This window comes from Homalodisca vitripennis, chromosome X, assembly GCF_021130785.1.
Source record: "Homalodisca vitripennis isolate AUS2020 chromosome X, UT_GWSS_2.1, whole genome shotgun sequence".
NCBI classification, from domain to species: domain Eukaryota; kingdom Metazoa; phylum Arthropoda; class Insecta; order Hemiptera; family Cicadellidae; genus Homalodisca; species Homalodisca vitripennis.
The window spans coordinates 138,753,817-138,771,020 of NC_060215.1; the positions used below are offsets into that span (position 1 = coordinate 138,753,817).

General features: G+C 36.3%; 1 protein-coding gene across 5 annotated transcripts in view; it reads right to left on the reverse strand.

Annotated features, from left to right (window-relative positions):
* LOC124369905 (probable nuclear hormone receptor HR3) overlaps positions 1–17,204 on the reverse strand; it is a 251,296-nt gene that overhangs the window by 118,137 nt on the left and 115,955 nt on the right. The window contains exon 1 of one of the 5 annotated variants that reach the window (XM_046828070.1): positions 15,928–16,057. The exons of 3 other annotated variants lie outside the window; for them this stretch is intronic. The gene's annotated coding sequence lies outside the window, so the exon portion shown is untranslated. Of the gene's footprint in view, positions 1–15,927; positions 16,058–17,204 lie in introns of those variants that run through there. One more of the 5 variants, XM_046828071.1, reaches the window with a different exon arrangement.

The following is a 17,204-nucleotide window of genomic DNA, read 5'->3' on the forward strand; positions in this document are numbered from 1 at the left end:
CTGAATCGGAGGCCGCGGCCGCGGGTTGCCGTACACTACGCCGTGGGAGGACGCCACGTCTTTACAGGATGTGGTTCACGCAATTCTGTGGATCAGTCGAAAACCGAAGTATAAAGATCATTTTATGAATCACCTGAAAGAATAACACTTATGTATCCAGATGGTTACGTATCCAGTTAGCCATTTAAGGAAGTTCGGAAGATGAGAAATCATTATTTTTCTGTACTCTGTTTCATTGTGATTATTATAAACAATATACGATTCGATCAGTACTTTTCCTTTATAACACTGTTATTGAAAGTGTGGAAGACCGATTTTGAGTCCATGGTGTTCACGAAGCTAGGTTTAGCGGGCACTTTTCGTAGTAGGGCCTACTCACTTAGTTTATTTCCTAGGGTCGATTGACGAGTTAATACCCATTTTCAGTGCGTCGGCCAAAGCTTGAGCTACTCAAAAAGTGTCCTCATGGGGGCACTCAAAATGCTTGTCGGAAGATGAAAAATCATTATTTTTCTGTACTCTGTTTCATTGTGATTATTATTAAAAAATATACGATTTGATCAGTACTTTTCTTTTATAAAACTTTTATTAAAAGTGTGCAAAACCGATTTTGAGTCCATACTGGTGTTCACGAAGCTAGGTTTGGCAAGTACTTTTGATAGTACTCACTTCGTTTATTTCCTATGGTCGATTGATGAGTTAAAACCCATTTTCAGTGACTTAGCCAAGCCTGAGCTACTAAAAAATGGGGTACTCAAAATGCTTGTCGAGTAACAATGTTCTTGGATCTAGGCTACCCAAAACTACATTCGTTATGAGAAATGCCCTAGAATTAGGTGTAAATGAATCTATTTCCACATACACCGAGGGAAATTTAGTGAAGTGTAAAATTTTGAGTCAGCTTGGCATCCCACCAGGAGCTAACTGTGTCGATAGAATGAATAAACTGGGCGAACTAAGAATAGTGAAAGCTATTAAAGAAATTCGAAGAAAATGTAGACATAAAATGGATTGTGTAAAAAAAGAATCTGTATGACCTCTATATTGAACAGAAAGACCCAGACAACCCCTCCTATGGTGTTGGGATGCATTAATGTTAATTTATTTTCAAACAAAATTCCTTTCTAAAAGCTTTTCTGTTTCCCAAAAGATCAATTTTTTACATAAATCTTCCCTTTGCTCAGGAAACATTTCAGATATCATGGTATATTTTTCAGTATAGTTTACTTTTCAAAAATAGAAAGAAAAAAATCAAACTTTTCAAAAATTTCCGAAATAAAAACTACAACTATTGTAAATTTCTCTTTTAAGAATAAAAACAAGAGTTATTACTTAAAAAATGGAAGGTGATCCTTTGACTTACTTAGAAAAAAGCACATTTAATATAGGTAATCTATCATATGCGGCATAGGAACTTCCAAATCCCCTTAAGCTATCTGAAAAAAACCTGTTTGATTCCAAAAATTCCACAAAGCAGACGATGATCCCAATAGGTCCAACACTGACTGTACACATTTTAAACGTCAATGGCTTAATTTGGGTTCGCTAATTGTTTAACATTTAGTCAATTCTGTTCCAATATTACAGTGGTTGTGTGGCAGATGTGACTTATAGGTCTGAACCCATCTTTTTAATGAAGTGTCTTACTCTGCTCAATGTAATCTGGCGCATGTCCTGGGCTAACAAGTAAGCTTGAAAAGAAGTCCTGCCACTCAAAAAGATGTCAACATTAAAATTAATTAAACCGAGAAAAGTCACGCTTCAATGGCACTCGCCATTCGTCTCGTGTTACTGAAATGGGTAACAGAATGGCACCGAGGTTGCACGTACCATTTGTTTATTTCATATTTACAGTGTTCAATGGTAGAATTTATTGTTTACCAATGCAGATAAGTAAGTTTCTTAGGAACACAATTAATTACAATAAATTGCCCTTTTGATATAAAAGAACTGCGAGATAGTCATATTTGTAAACTCCAAATGTTCGGAGTAATCGATTTTTCTGATAATCTTAATTTTAAACATTTCAATTCGCGTTTAAAACGAACGATGAAACTGAATAGTGTGAGGAACTCGAATTGATTTGCATCGATTGTCGTAAAAGTAAGCGTTTCGGTTTGGACGAATTTGGATACAACACTTTAAAAAGTTTTAGTACCAGTTCTTAAACACAGGAAAATTAGAACAACATTTTTTGGATAATTCCAAGAGGAGTTGGAGTTGTGGGGATTTAAAGTTCGAGAGGTACTTAGGGGGGGAGCCTTATAATCAGGCCCAAACAATTATAGAAAATATGAATAAGAATATTTTACAGTATTTATGTTTGTTTATTTACGAAAGTATTTAATTTCCGTAGGTGATATTGTATTCAAAACATACAATTTAAAAAGAAATAGTATTTAATTTTAAAATTTAGTTTTCTTACATCATAAACCATTAAATACATGTCACTCCGTGAAACTGCAGCCATATATACGGTATTTATATTGCCAGCAGTTTTTATTGGGCCCTGTTTGTAAAATTGCTTAAATTTCCCACTTAAAATGACTGTATTCCCTTTTCGAGAGTTAAAAAAGGGTTTCTATTTTTGTTTTCAGCTAAGTTAACTTACCAACCAAAAGCCAACTGCGCTACCCTAAACTCTGACTCTTCTATAATAAAGCAAACATCGTTGGATTTGGATTTAAGTGGTTTCAGGCTTAGGCGTGAGTGCATGGACATCTATCGATAGTATTGTACTGCTGATACACAGCCTATGGAGTCAGCATATATAAAAAAGGGAAGGTAAGAGTCCGAAGAATGGAAAATACCGCCATTGTTTGTTTACTCCTTTTATGATTATTGCCAGAATCATAAACGGAATAAACAGAAAAAGGGTAATGATAGGGAAAAATAGATGACAGGAGAGAAACTGTTAATCAGAGTGGGAAGTGTGACGGAAACCTGGAAGCTCTCGCAGCCCTGGTGAACATATTGTTTTTATAATGCATTCACCGAATGTTGAGAGTGAAGCCCGACCCACAGGCGAGTATCCATAGACCAATTGGGGAGCGAAACTAAGGTAAGTCCTCATAGACTGTGTGATTCCCAGAATGTCGGTATGTCAAGTTCACAACCGTTCAATTTTGCTTTGTTTTTTTTTCTCTAAAGTGAGTGACTCTTGACATGGTGGTTGGCGTCTCTTCAATGGCTGTTTACAAACGAGCCAGGAGTGGTATCAGTGATAAAACATTTAACAGTATAAAGTCTTGAGCAGTATAGTAAGGTTCATACAACAGGATCGTAGAACCCTATTGGTCCAGATACTTCTCAACCTTCGCGGCGTGCAGACCACTTAACACAGTGCAATACGCGTTTATCGTACTCATCATCATCGTACAGCTGCTCATGTGCCACAGTCCAACCAGCATCGGATACGACCGCCATACAGCGTCATCATGATGCTTAGTGTGACCACCATACGATCTGTGCATCAAAAGACTCCGATGCGTAGCGATCGTCACGGCATTGACAATCCAAACGCCATATTTTCTACACTGTACTTTGGGATGATGTTGATTCGAACGTGGGTGTACCCAAGCTACTGGCCTGGGACTTGAAGAAAGGCAGAATCCACCCTAACTATTTAAGGTAGTGTTCTGGATTCCTCTCATGTTTAAACCCTTCCACAGAACCCGGGGTGTTATAGAATTAATACTATATGGTGTCAATGGAAGTATACTATGTTTATGAACTGCGTCTTACAAAAAACCGCCCACTCAATGAACTAATGGTTCGTAACGGGAGGATGTCTTCATTGCATCGTCTATCTTTAATGACAGACAGCCTTACCTGCCCCAAGGGCGACATGTATGAGGATTTGTCCTAACACCTCGAGGCTTAAATAACGCCATTTTAGGCGTTCATTATTATTTTAGTGTTTGCTTTATGATGATAGTTGTCCGTCAGTTGTATTCAATTGAGCTAGAAATAAACATACATGTTTATTCCCTTAAGTCACAAAACTTGCAAAGCATCAATGTACGTGTTCCGAGTATTCGGAATGTTTAGTGGCAATACATTATTTTTACTGTATAATACATTTATCAATAATCTTTATGTTTCTGTTTAGTTTTTAGTGTAAATGTCCTTATCCTAACGAAGGGTTTTGTTTTACAGTAAATGCATATAAGAAGCATTCTCCAGCCCATATATACGAGACGTTTGTTTTCCAAAACCGTTCCACCTAGATCAATCATGTCCCAAAAAGAGTCCCAGCACTTTTCTATGTACCCCAAGTTCATGACTTAAATTTTACATAATTTTAAATTGCATTATTGACAACATCTTGACATTTAAAATACAAAAAAAAAAACATATGACCTGTATTTACTGCATTCAGTGTCTGATGCGTATCTTGGCGCTTTACATTCAATTTGAGGCTTCCCTAATTCGCTCTAAATTTTATTTTGAACGAATCAACTGGATTGTCTTTATCGCACAGTTCATTTTTTAATTTTCATGGTTCAGATATTCAATGGAAATTTAAACACATCAATATTATGGCGTTAAAAAGAGGACACGTAGTAGGAATGTCTCATTCTGAAACGGACCCTAATCAAATTAAATTTAAATGATGAATTTATTATTATTGATGGTGACTACAGAATTGCCTTAGACTTTGATTGCAACTTTTGCAAGTTTCGATTAAATGTTTGGAGCGTCGCGGCGTGGCGGCGTCGCCACCTAGGCGCCAAACGCTGTGGCACACAGACTGGGAGTCCCTGCTAAAGATAATTTGCGGTTGTATTTCATATACATTTACTCAATAGTTAAAATATAAAAATATAAGTACGCTACAACACGTGTCGTAACAGGTTGAGGTTGTATGCAAAATTTCTAGTATGTAGCTCAACCCATAAGTATAAAAAGACACACCATAGAACTCATTCTTGTAGAAAAGAAGTTTCATGGAAAATGTAAAGTTTAAATATTAAATCTCTCTGGACATATCTTGCCACATGGTTTTAATTAAATTAGATTTCGCCCAAATTCAGTTTTTAAATAATGAAAGTATTCTTTGTTTGAAGTTTATTTTTGACGAAAAAATCAGTAACACCACGTTTCGATATCTGCAATCTGATCTCTTCTTCAGGTAAATAACTAGCCTAAAACATTGCTACTGATTTTTTGTTTCACTGTACGATGGCAAATGTCCGGAAACCCCTGTTTCCTTCGATAAAAGTAAACACAAAAAGTCACTATATAATGTTGTACGTGTTGGGGGAGTTAGACTACATGTGTTCGTAAGTCACACGTTTGTATCTTATGGGTATTATCGAGGTTGTTTACAAATGTACTTTTCTGCTATTTTCTCGTTGCCATCACGTTTACCCATAAAATAAATTCAAAAAATGTGCTAACGCTCAGCCAAATTCCATGGCGTGACGTTCTCAATTGATCATATTTCACTAACATAGATATATTCATTTTATATACCACTTGCTTTTTTACTACCTGAGTGAACGGCTTATTAACGTTCTACAGTACATCATGAAATGATACCGCACATTAATCACAATATTCATAATTTATTATTAATTACTCATATTCGCACTTAGTTATATCCGGTGTTTAATGATCAAGATTAAGTAAATAGAGTATTTCAATACTTAGTGCCGTTAACGACAATAAAATTGTAACATTGGCTAGGAAAATCTTCAAAGTTTATTTAATTAATAAGGCTTAGTACAGAGGCAGAATTTCCAAAATTTATTGCTTGCTTTGGCAAGCATCATCTTTGGATGATCTTTCAAGAAACTGACAGAAGTTCATTTCTACTGAATATTAAGCGCTGTCCTCTTATCGGTTCTGTTTACTTTAACCGGAGAACCTATTCATAATATTATTGCGATTACGGTTCTAAGCTAGTAGTCGTTATGTCAGCAGCGAAGGACGCGGGAAAAGAAAGTGCGCGAATTAGAAAGTTGTGTGAATGTCTGGCTAGCAGGCTGCTAACGCAATCCTGGCGCTTTCCAGCCCGCTTGCGTAATGCTACAGTGCGTCCGCCGCGGGATGGACCGCCACACAGTGCTGGCCGCTCATTATGCCAAGGGTCACATGGGGTTGATTGCCAATATTTTATCAGATACTGTGGAAAAGGTATATTGGGTGCGCAAACCGCTCATAACAAGCCTAATGCTGTAATGAAAATAATTTAAAATAAAATGCTGAAATCTAAATTCTTTTTTGAGAAAATGCAATTTTAAAACAAACGTTCTACGATTTAAATTATGACGCTAACTTTGTAATTTAATATATAATGTAAACATATATCCCTAAGAATAGAAACAGTTGACATACTGGATCTGTGGATATTACGGTTGACATGAAAGAAGCACGTTATTATTAGCACAAATGGAATCTATAGTCGTCATTAAAGTGACAATTAACATGTTCAAATTCATTGAACTTGTAGACATACATTGCAGAATCGTGTATACTAGCTGCACACGTGGAAGTTATCACAAACAGAAATTAAAGATTTGGTTATTATAATTGACGGTAACTAAGTCTGTGATTATGAGTCACAAAAAGTATCTTGACCGGTTAACATTATCACTGATAGTAATTAACTATGTCTACGTCATCACTGACAGTAACTAAAAATTTAACATTATCCATTATAGTAACTAACTCAACCTACGTCATCATTGACAGTAACTGAAAATGTGAACTTTATCAATGAGAGTAACTGTACCAGTTGACATAGTTTATAAGTAACGCTAAGCATGTGCACGTTTTTACTAAGAGTAAATCTGTGGAAGTTTGCTAAGACAGTAACAAACCTTTAAATCGCTAATCTCTAACAGTTACAGAGCTTTTGTACATCATATCTGAATTTGGGAACTTTATTAGTGACAGTACGTGAACCGCTGTACATAATCCCTCAAAGGCACATATATTGTGTAATTATCTGAAGCCGTGGACGTTATCACTGACAGTACGTGAACCACTGTACATAATCCCTCAAAGGCACAGATATTGTGTAATTATCTGAAGCCGTGGACGTTATCACTGACAGTCCGTGAACCATTGTACATAATCCCTCAAAGGCACAGATATTGTGTAATTATCTGAAGCCGTGGACGTTATCACTGACAGTACGTGAACCACTGTACATAATCCCTCAAAGGCACAGATATTGTGTAATTATCTGAAGCCGTGGACGTTATCACTGACAGTACGTGAACCACTGTACATAATCCCTCAAAAGCATCGATATTGTGTAATTATCTGAAGCCGTGGACGTTATCACTGACAGTACGTGAACCACTGTACATAATCCCTCAAAAGCATCGATATTGTGTAATTATCTGAAGCCGTGGACGTTATCACTGACAGTACGTGAACCACTGTACATAATCCCTCAAAGGCACAGATATTGTGTAATTATCTGAAGCCGTGGACGTTATCACTGACAGTCCGTGAACCACTGTACATAATCCCTCAAAGGCACATATATTGTGTAATTATCTGAAGCCGTGGACGTTATCACTGACAGTACGTGAACCACTGTACATAATCCCTCAAAACCACCGATATTGTGTAATTATCTGAAGCCGTGGACGTTATCACTGACAGTACGTGAACCACTGTACATAATTCCTCAAAGGCACAGATAATATGTAATTATCTGAACCCGTGGACATTATCCCTCAAAGGCACAGATATTGTGTACATTATCTGAACCCGTAGCCGTTATTACTGACAGTACGTGAACCGCTGTACTTAATCCCTCAAATGCACAGATATTGTGTAGTTATCTGAACCCGTAGCCGTTATTACTGACAATACGTGAACCGCTGTACATAATCCCTCAAAGGCACATATATTGTGTACATTATGTGAACCCGTTTGCGATATCATGACAGTACGTGAACCACTGTACATAATTCTTCAAAGGCACTGATAATGTGTAATTATCTGAACCCGTGGACATTATCCCTCAAAGGCACAGATAATGTTTACATTATATCTAAACCTGTGTAATTTATCACTTACAGTGTCTGAAACAGGACGTTATAAAAGTTTTTCTCTGGGTGGACACTTAGTTTGTTTCGTGTGCAACTATAATGAATGCAAGTTGCACTTCGCGTGTGGCGAGATTACGGAGGCAACATGAAATGGGACGCGACGAAAGGGTAGATTTGAATGGAAGTCCAGTCAATTTCTAAGTAACTAGGTGCTATTCCTGGTAACATTGCTGAATATAATTAATGAGTTGTATTAATACTGTCATAAATGGAATCGCCTTCTAGTAAAAGCTATCCTTGTAAGAGTAAGTGCAGATAAAAATTCAAACGTTTTCTTTTAGTACCACTCGAGTTTCTCCATAAACACAGCCTAACTCTAGTACCAATTTCATTGTTTTGTATTCCCAAGATACACAACTGTTAGTTACTGTGACTGACTTAGGTTCAGTGATGGTGCCGACCACCGTATGTCACCGTTCACCCTGGTCGGGTGATTAGATGATTCGTCGTGTTCACATACCGGATTCCTCGAATACCAAAGTCAGTAATGTCGAGCGCCTAGAAGCCTCTTCAGACTAACGAGACTTAACGGTTCATCCATTTAGGAAATAGAAACGAGCCTTGTCGTTTGTCCATCAAAAGGAGAAACCTGCCGGTGAGGTCTGACGAGTGACGTCACGGCAACACATGGTCTGAATCTTTAATAATAAATTACCAACAATGTACCGAAGTTTTCCATTGCTTACCAATTTCGTTTTCCACCCAAAGGTGGGCTTCGAATAATTTAATTTACCACATACAAGTAAAATTAAAATAGAATAAACCGGTAAATTATTACGCTTTTGACATTTAAAACTTTAAAGCTTTTTTAAAAATGCTAATTCATTTTCAATTTCATTTTAATGTACGTAGTACTGGAAGGTTGAGGGTTGACGAAATGTGAATTAAATGGGCGTACGTACAACTTCTTTACACTTCCAAATCATCAATTAATAAATTTTTCACAGGTGTGCTAGAAGAATGGCCATATTTGTCCAGAAATCAAGGTGAGTCCTTCATATGTTACTAATTTTCTGATTCTTGACCAAAACCAGTTGGAAATTTTACTATCGAAGCGAAGGGATGAGTGTACTGTTTCCAAAACCAAGCAACCAACGTTCCATTTGAATTGGTCAAATATGGTGGGGGCGGGGGCTAAGTCAGTTTGGGTTCAAGCACAACTTAGACTATATATTTAGGAAATAACGGAATAACGTCTACCAGTTACTACTGAGGTGACTGGCCTGGCTAAATATACTACACATTGATCGTCATTGCCTCAGCAAGTGGTTGGATTTGAAAACTTTTAAAATAAAGTTTCCAAATCCAAAAAACAATTTTGTATTCGTCTATTAATCTCAGTACATACAGTATGTCGGAAAACGGTAACAAAAATGAAACGGGGCCCATAAACATGAAGACTAAGAAACTACTTTTCATACCATTCATGACTCTTCACCCGGTGGGGGGGGGGGTGCCAAGGGGAGCGGGTGTTGACTCAGTGTACCTGAGAGTCAAAGCAAGCATATCCATCAAATTAGCCACTTTCTAACATGTCCATAGGAAATGAACTGATTCATTTATCATTTAACAATAATTTCCCCATAACTTTGAACAGTATTATTTTAGAAGACCCTATTTGCGGCGTATGTACTGACCTACATTCTGTATTAATGTATTTAATGCAACCGCTTGGCCAAAGCACACGGACAAAACCATTCAACTTGATCCTAAAACACAACCTTTTAGCTGCTTTAAATCAAGCGAATTTAAATTCTTTTTTCGCGTCAGTCATGACTGAGAATCGTCGTATATTTTATACATATGTATATATATGTATGTGTGTGTGTATATATATATATCATGTTCACAATTATTATAACACAGTTTTTTGTTTTCACCGTGAATGCATTGATTTGCATGAAATCAATGTTATCAGTTTGGACATTGTCGAGCGCGAGTGACGAATTTCCACCTCGATTAATATAAATGCAAATATTAGCTCGTCAATCGGATTTCATCAACACTTCAATCACTTCTTAGAATTTATTCGGAATTTCGCTGTTTTACATTGTTTCCAGAACAGCGTATAGCCTACTCCTCGATAACTAATCGCAACTGGCGCGAAGTGTGAAAAGTCCCGTACTGCCTATTTCCCAACAGATGTTAAGGTTGCGAATAAAATGAATTGATAATCAACGACAAAAACTGGAAAGGCAGATGAAATTGGCCAATTGGTTTCAGCAGACTACTCGCGGGCTATAGCGAGTCCGCCGGAGGATGATCCGTGACGCTTCCATTCCTCCTACAGATAACAGTAACTGTGTGTGTGGTGCACATATTTACATTGTGTCCATCGCGCGTGGCTGTAAATTGCTTTGATTGCACATAAGTAAAATGTTGCACTTCTGTGTTTTATTGCACCCATAACCTCAACATGTCACACCCTAAATTCCCACATTTATGTCATTTTTGGTATAATGAAAATTCATTCTAGAACCAAATCAGGACGCATTTTGCGCAAAATCTAAGCCAGTGCGTTTTTATGTCTATACATTACAGTTGTACCGTGTACAGGATTGGTCTAAAGTTTTCACTTTTTTAATAGCCAGAGTTGCACAATTCACTCGTAACATTTCATGAGTTCATTCATATATGAGGGACAATATTTATAAGTGTATTTTGGTATTTGGAGGACAAAAAAAAAATGTTATGTTGTATTTATTTGATATTTGAGGGTGAATATGTTTTTTATCACTTCTGATACGTCTTATTTTGCATATTTTGGCGTTTCCTATCACTATTAAAATAAATTTAAATGTTTACGTTATCTGCACAAATTTTATTTTTTAAACGAAATCAAAATATACAAGAATAAAGTTTCCTCAAGACAGCAGTTAACCCAATTTAATCGGGAACATTAATTTACAATATTAATTAAAAAACTGCAGAAATATTAAAAAAAGCAAAATTATTTTTAGGATGAGAGTACAAAAAACTTTGCCAGCTCTTCGAAGTAAAACTTTAATCCTAATATGTCCTAATAGGGCTTACTAACTGTATTCTAAAACATTTGCCTAGCTTTTAAGAATACTTGGTAACTAAAATAATGTTTTAATTTTTGTAATAATATCTTTATTCTCTATTCTTGAAACTGAAATCAACTTCGAATGTTACCAAAATCACTCTAGACGCATCGGTAAATGTTAACTAATGCTAAATATGAGGATAATTCTTTGGTTATATTGTAACTAGTGTTTTTACGTATAAGAGTTTTCACTGTTGGTAAATTACAGTTCTTAACTACGCATACACTTCCCGAAAATTCAACTAAAACCCATTATGTGGTAGTAACCATAAATTTGACCTTAAGGTGAAAGAGATAGCTAGTATTTAGGCAAGGAAATCCTGTTTTACATTACAAACAAACATTTGAGTATCGCAAGATAAAGAGGGAATATTTAGTAACCTTTTTAAACTGTATATAAACCAGTTATCGACATAAGGAAAAGTTGCTTTTTCGAATTTGGATACTTTAAGATTTGGTATTGGCGTCTTAGCATCTGAGATATCAGTGTGGCTCTGAAATTATGAAATATGAAACAATCGATTCATATCCTCTTAAGATCAATTTCCTCTAGGACTTAATAAACTTGACAATGAATATAAAATTTGTTATCACAATGAATTATTTACTGGACCATTTAAAGTATGTATTTTGGAAAATGTTCAGGCCCTAGTAAAACAGGCTGAGATAAAAAACATAACAACTTTAGGGAGTGACATGTATCTAATTACTAAGTACTTAAAAAGGTTAAATATTTGTAATATAATATAATTTATGGAAATGAAAATATCAATATTTTTATAATTAAGACAAGTAATTCCCTACAATCACCTTTCTCATGCATATCACAATCTTCAACAGATTTTTTGTTATGCCTAATTATAATATTATCCCAAATTCTCCTCAAAATTTCTACAACTACCTGTGAAACCAAAATGCATACGTTTTCTACTATGGATAAAGGTACAAAAAGGGCTGTACCCAAAATTTACACCACGCCCAAAAACTATATCACACTCGAAAATAGATTGCATCACTAGCGCACATATACGGGCGACCTAGCGTATTTACTTTACTTGACGACGCAATGTACATAAAATCCAGTGGTAAGAGTGCACCAACAAACCCTCTGAGGATGGCTGTAAAATGTCCATTAGAGAAAATTACATTTGATTATAAACCTGAATCGTATGGTAACTTTATATGTTTGTTTTTTTAGTATATTTAACATATATGCCTCCTTCCTCAGTATTATATGAATTGCTTTTTAATACGTGTTTAAATCAAGAAAATTTGCGACGCAATGTACATAAAATCCAGTGGTAAGAGTGCACCAACAAACCCTCTGAGGATGGCTGTAAAATGTCCATTAGAGAAAATTACATTTGATTATAAACCTGAATCGTATGGTAACTTTATATATTTGTTTTTTTAGTATATTTAACATATATGCCTCCTTCCTCAGTATTATATGAATTGCTTTTTAATACGTGTTTAAGTCAAGAAAATTTGAAGGAAACTCCACGAATTTAGAACGTGAGCTAAAATTAATTCTTTGAGTCTGATCCCAAATCCCAGAAGCCACGATTATTCCTATCGGCGACATAGAGCGCTCCTTCTTTTCTCTTGGGAGAATCCTAACTAACATCGCTGGAGACCCACGCCCATACCAGCATCAAAGGGGGTACCAGGTGTTTGTGGTAGTCTCTATTTATGTGGGGCTCTACCTTAAAGAGCAATTGTCAAAATGAGTAGAGAAACCTTTGCTGCGTCATGACTCTCTGTGCAGACCTTTGCATTCTGAGAATGCCTCGAGATAAGATCTGTAACTTTGAAAACAAACCGGCTCTTACCTGAAGTTAAGCCTCAGGCACGTCATTTTGTATCTGTTGACGTCATCGCGTTGTACACAATGGATGTACAAAATATTTCGATTTTACCTAATGAAGTCATCGTTTTTCTCAGTTTTTAGTGGAGTCTACGGATTTGAAAGGCTTATAGGATGTTTTAAGCCCCTCTCCAAAAGCTTCGGAGAATGACCTCGGATAAAGTGAAGACGCAATTTTAATAAAACCGTGGCTCTTATTATTAGCTGGCTGTTGTACGTTTTATTTAAAAATTCGTAATTCATAAAATGTTTAGGTTCCTTTGATGTATTTATCCTTGGATGTTTATCTTGATATCATCTTACACTTAATATAAATCTCTTAAATTTAATATCATGGTATCAATTTACAATAACGTGACCATGGAAAGGTATGTTCATTTTTTTTTCCTGAAAACTACAATTTTTCCTGAAAACAATAGTGAAGAAAAAATTCGTCGGCAACGAAAATCAAAGGAGTTACGATTTTTTGAAATCCTCTGAAAACTCTGTTTTTGACAGTACCTCTGGCAATTTTATTGAAATGATGACGTTAATCTTGTCAACGATGCCTGCCCGCTGCGCAGTGCTGCGCACTGCTTGCTCTTTTAGAAAAAAATTAACTCGAGCTTGCAAAAGTCGAATCGCAGATCACGTGATGCCCCTGATCCTTAACCCTCCAAGTGTTGTTCGACAAAATTTTGTCGGTTATTTTCCATTCTTAATGCAATAATGCCCGAAAGGCATAAATATAATACAATGATATACTTTCCCCCCAGTTTATATGCACCTGTGATAATAATACTTGGCTATAAATGCCCAACCCATGAAAAAAAGTCCATTTTTCATGGTCACGGTATTGTAAATAAATACCAATATCATAAAAACGAAAACTATAAAAACAAATTGTAAAGTCATAAATTTATAAAAAGCACAGAAAAGGAAAAATGCTCGATGTCAGTTTTTGAGTTTAGGAGTATGGTTTTTTAGCACATCACAAGAAAAAGTGTCTGCCTTAAAAGGGTTAAAATACACTACCAAGAAAATATATTTTCGCTGATCATGTCCAACACATTTTCGTTGAGTATAAATAGGGTTTATGTTAATATAAACGATAAAAAGCTATTCTCAACGGAGCCTAGTAAAAAAGAAAAAGAAAGACTTTTTTGGATTAAATTGTATTTTACGTATTATATATATTTTATAATATTATATTTTAATTCTATTATATTGGTTATAACTTATACTGAAAAGTTTAAGTTATAATTATAACAAGGTGACCATTTTCAAATTAATACAAACAATTTCGTACACATTTTGGCAAGCATCTTAGTAACGTGAACTGTAGTCTAAATGACAGTGCTGTGAGTTAATCCATACATGAGTTATGATGTTTTATAAAAAAACACGAGAAAAATTATATAAGTTCTTTGTGTATTAAGCTTTTTTTACTGAGGATACATGTATAATGTCCCGAAATGTGAAGGACAGATTAGGAACGTTTTATATTTCCCCCTAAAATGCCTACCATATGAGTATCACTAACTACGAGCAGATTTTCTAATACGCACAAAAACCATTGCACTTCATATTACGTCTAAAATCTGTGATTTGAGGAACCCTAAAAGACGACTTATAAAGTAGTATAGTATAGTAGCTATTTAAAGCAGTGTAACCAGATGTACGCACATTTGCAAACTATAGTCAACAGTAAACTTAAACAGTCCTACGTCTCAATTTGACAAAATGACTACTTTTTCAATTAAACTTAAAACATTCTCAGCATCCAGTGGGAATCTAGTAGAATATATTTAATTTTAATGAACACAAACAAGAAAGGTAAAAGAGCTAGCGGTAAAAAAGAGTATTGTTTAGTCTATGCACAAACAGCTGATCATGCTAAACACCCGAGCAACTTTAGAGTAATGTTTTCCCTTTAGTTTTGGGATGAACACCGAATTAAAACCTGATTCAAAACAAAATTCACGTACATGCCGAAATTACGTGATTTCCGTCAAATGAGTTTAAATCAGGTACGTTTACTCGAGTTCGAAACCGGTTTACTGAAGCCGTTTTCATCAGAGGCAAATGGACTTCGCGTTGACCAGGACCGCGTGTAAATATTACAACATTGCAAGATACGGCTGCAATTCCAGAAGGAACCACACCCCATTTGCTGAAAGAGGCACCGACACGGCGAAGGCGCGAAACCTGCTCGTACAGACAAGAGGCCGGAGGACCGAGAACCGAGGCCACGGACCGAGCCGGAGTGCCAAAATTGGCGAAGGGTCCGTACCATTGTTGGGGTAGACGAGGGTGTACTGTCAGGGCTGTAAACGTACGGGCAGGCCGCAGACACGATAGACCTGTGGACTCGGTGCTCGCGACAGGCCCGTGAGTGACCAGCGACAATGTCGCAGTAGAGCACTAGACAATAGAACCCAATCTAAAGGTACACATCCAGTCCTCATTGTTCCAATGCACAGTTTACAATGTGGACTGGACGGGCTAAAAGTGTCATGGGGAGTCCCATCTCTTCCATTATTTGTTATGGTGAAAATTTATAAAGCTGGGCAAATTAAAGTAAATCATTACATGTACACAGGGGTCTGCATTACTGTTCTAAGTTTTTGGATTTGACATGGAAAATAACAAAAAAAATACAGTAAATAATGAGTTTACACTATAGTAGTTTGTAACTCCTGCATGCTGGAAAATGGATTGTTTCATAAACCACCCGAGTGATTAAATTTTGTGATTTACGCTAATGCGAGACAAAATACTTAGAATAATCGTAAATAATTTTAATTGAAACTAACGTTATTTTTATAAATTATTTATGGCTAATTGTGCTCTAACACGGCTACTATTATTGTTGTGAGCGTAAAGATGACACCTCTGATAAAGGTGTTAAAACTTTAATTCCACAAATATTTTCTTACAAAAAATGAGGAGCGGTAATCAGAGCAATATTGGATCCAAATGCGAGGTGAGAGAGGACGATAGTGGCACTAATCACTGCACAGCACTTCGCGATAAGGTCGGACACCACACACGCGTGAGTACGGAGTACGCGAGAGCGGGCGCGAAGTAGTAGGAGTCACGGCCACAGAGACACTACTGAAGGACCGAGCGCAGTGTTGCGGGCGGCAGCTCCCCCTCCTCCCCCTCCCCCTCCACCACTCGGTGCGACCGAAATCCACCAAAACGTTTCGTACCCCAAAGTAAGACCTGGGTATGACAGGGTTGTTTCCTAGGTACAGCAGAGGTAGACAGGTTCGGACGCCTTGAATAGTTCCAAAACTCAACGAAAACCCGGTTTTATTTGAAACGGGCAACCTTGTACAGAAACGAAAGAAAAATAATAAAAATGGTTTTTTTGAGAGAGCGACCATGTATATGTCTTTCATCAAAATACCACCACATCATCGACCTGATGAACCCAAAAGACCAAGGGAAGTACGCGAAAGACTTGTAAACTACGAGGATTTATTGACCACAGACGCATCTTAAATTCTAGTTTGACTCCCCATTCAGTGTATCCGAAACTGGACACTCACGTATATTTATGCCTTAAATGTAGAAGAAAGAATATCAAATTAGCGTACCAACCCTTTAAAGAAACAATACAATTAGAGGATTTTCCAAGAGTATATTGTCGCTTATAAGCATGACAAAAAGTGTATCTAGAAAACGTTTTAAGAGACAAGAATAAATTAGAATGATTTGTTACCTGATTCAAGTGAGTAACTAAGAATTATTGTATGAGATTCAGATCAACCAAACCCACGTGTTCTTTATGTTAGTTCTTAAATACGCGTTAGATGAAACTTATTGACTGTAGGCGTCTAAATGTCACCACAGTGGTTCTTCGGTACACGTTTGTGAATAAATAAACAAGAAATCACATTTACTGTTAAATTCATCGCAAAATTGCCTTTTCATTAGTTCATTGGATAAACAAGAAACAAGTAGTGGATATTAGGAGGCAAAGAAAGTAAAAGATAACGTTACTATTTCTACCGGATATGTTTGTCTGTAAATGATCAGGAAATCGACAAGTTTTCTGTTAATACATTGCAAAATACTTGTGTGACTGACAGGATCAACAAGAAATATTAAAATATACGAGTATACTTCAGTTGTTTACTTACACACTATACGAACGGTATGACTGTTTGTATTAGGTGGATAAAAATAATGAATAACATTACTTTGT